This window comes from Lucilia sericata, unplaced genomic scaffold, assembly GCF_015586225.1.
Source record: "Lucilia sericata isolate MDLA Ls3-8-SP2 unplaced genomic scaffold, ASM1558622v1 Contig002732F_arrow, whole genome shotgun sequence".
NCBI classification, from domain to species: domain Eukaryota; kingdom Metazoa; phylum Arthropoda; class Insecta; order Diptera; family Calliphoridae; genus Lucilia; species Lucilia sericata.
The window spans coordinates 18,428-21,182 of NW_023996452.1; the positions used below are offsets into that span (position 1 = coordinate 18,428).

Genomic DNA, 2,755 nt, shown 5'->3' on the forward strand with positions numbered 1-2,755 from the left:
CTATAGGCTGATCTAGATTCCAGACTATAGGCTATAGTCCAGAATAAAAACTGATCTATAATCTAGACTATAGACGGATCTATAGTCTAGGCTATAGACGGATCTATAGTCTAGGCTATAGACTGATCCATAGTCTAGGCTATAGACTGATCTATAGTCTAGACTATAGACTGATCTATTGTCTAGACTATAGACTGATCTATAATCCAGAATATAGACTGATCTATATTTCAGTCTATAGACTGATCTAGAGTCCAGACTATAGACTGATCTATAGTCCAGACTGGTCTAGAGTCCAGACTATAGACTGATCTATAGTCCAGACTATAGGCTGATCTAGATTCCAGACTATAGGCCGATCTAGAGTCCAGACTATAGACTGATCTATAGTCCAGACTATAGGTTGATCTAGATTCCAGACTATAGGCCGATCTAGAGTCCAGACTATGGACTGATCTATAGTCCAGAACATAGACTGATCACTAGTTCAGAGTATAGACTTATCTATAGCCCATATAATAGACTGAATTATAGTCTATATTAAATATTGATATATTGTCCTAACTATAGACGAATTTATAGTCCAGACTACCGACTGATCTATAAACCAAAATATAGACTGATTTATAGTCCATAATATAGTCCACACAAGAGACTGATCTACATATTTGTTAATGATTTTCTTTTATATACACAACAAAATTTAACTACTTCTTAAAAAATTTAAACCATTAATAAAAACTTGTATTGGTTTTGTAAAATTTACATAATTTTCTATTGAAAAACATAATTTTAATCAATTTCCTTTTTAACATTTTCTTTTTACAGCAATTTCTATATGTTGCCAACAACCCACAAACACAACAGCTTTAGTTATACAAATTAATTGTTAAAAACAAGAAAACAAAAATATAAATATTAAAAATATCTCACCCGCCCCCCGTACAAGTGTTGAGTAGAATAATAAAAAACAATGTTTCCCCGCCTACCAGGACCCATAACAGATGACATATTTCTGGGTGCCACAACCACAATAAGAACAGCATTTCCAAATTCACGCTTAGACTCGTTAACAAATCACAATCAACAGCAACTGCATCACAGCAATAGCAACAACAATCATTACGCTCAGCCAACACCAACACCTGCCAGCAATGGTCACCAGCAACAACAACAATTGCTATCACCATACGATCCAACGATATCGGCTGATTTTCTGGCCACTGCAACATTAAATGAGGCAGCCGGAGCAGCCATTGAAAGTGTAGCAAATAGTTTAGGTGTAGCGGGTGCTGGTAGCGGTAGTAATAGTATTAGCAATAGTTTTTACCTGCCAACAATGATGATGATGACTTTTGGTTAAATGCCATCGAAGAGGATACGTTTGAGTCACCATTGGCATTTGATGCCAGCGAAAATGGTCTTTGGAATGGACATTTTGTACCACCGCCACCGAGGCCACCGTTTTTGGATGAGAGCGTGGCAGCGGATGGTCTAACAACCTGTGATCTATGTACTTGGGCATGGCAACGTAATGCCTATTCATTGGATGGTTCGATAGGTAAGTGGGAGTTGGCTTTAGAAATAAATAGAAAAATTTTATTACACCGTTTCCCATAACATTTTAGAAACTTCTTTTAGTATCTTTTATATTTATTTCAAAAAATTTCCAAAGGGTAGTTTTCGAATATGTTTGGGAATTTCAATGAAATATTTTGCGAAACAATTGGAAATGGTGTAGTTTTAAAGTAAAAATGAGTTTAAGTTTGTGGAGTGTTAGTTTTTCAATTGGATTTTTTATTTATTTATTAATAAAAAGTTTCACTTTTCAATTTACTTTTAAAAAAAATATTTTCTATTAAATTTTCAAATACAAGTTTAATGGATTCCTTTATGGCCTGTTGCTAGTGTTATACGACCAAGAGAGGCGGCCTTTTGTTTTATCGTTACTTACAATCGATCGAAAAATAATTTATCGCTACAATCACTGATGGCGATTTATCATATTTCCAGCTTTTGCTGTAGCATGTATAGAGAGTTAAAAACTAGAAATGTTTGCACAGTGGTTTACAATGAAGATATTTTTCCATCTCCTCTATAACGACGCCTTTAGACTATATTAGTAAATAGTCAAGACTAAAAAATGATCTATAATCGAGATAATAAACTTTTCTATAGTCGAAATCAGAAACTAATTAATAGTCGAGAACACGGACTGATCTTTAGTCCAATCTATGGACCAAGTTGTGCACAGACTATAGACAGATCTATAGTCCAGACTTTAGACTGATCTACAGTCAAGACTATGATAGACTGATCTATATTCGGACAACACACTGATCTCTAATCCAGTCTATAGAATGATCCATAGTTCAGATAATAGACTGATATACAGTTCCCAATTTAGACTGATCTATAGTCCGTATTTTACGCTGATCCATAGTACTGACTTTAGACTGATCTACAGTCAAGACTGTGATAGACTTGTCTATAGTCTGACAACACACTGATCTATAGTCAAGACTGATCTCTAATCCAGTCTATAGAATGATCTATAGTTCAGATAATAGACTGATATACAGTTCCCAATTTAGACTGATCTATAGTCCGTATTTAACGCTGATCCATAGTACTGACTTTAGACTGATCTGCAGCCTGATCTATAGTACAGACAAAACACTGATCTATACGCCAGACTAATACTGATCTTATATAGTTCTCCCTAGTCATGACTGTTCATTAGTCAAGATTGTTT

General features: G+C 34.8%; 1 pseudogene; it reads left to right on the forward strand.

Moving 5' to 3' along the window:
- Window positions 1-826: 826 nt before the first annotated feature.
- LOC119614256 lies at window positions 827-1,561 on the forward strand (annotated as a pseudogene).
- The last annotated feature ends 1,194 nt before the right edge of the window (window positions 1,562-2,755 follow it).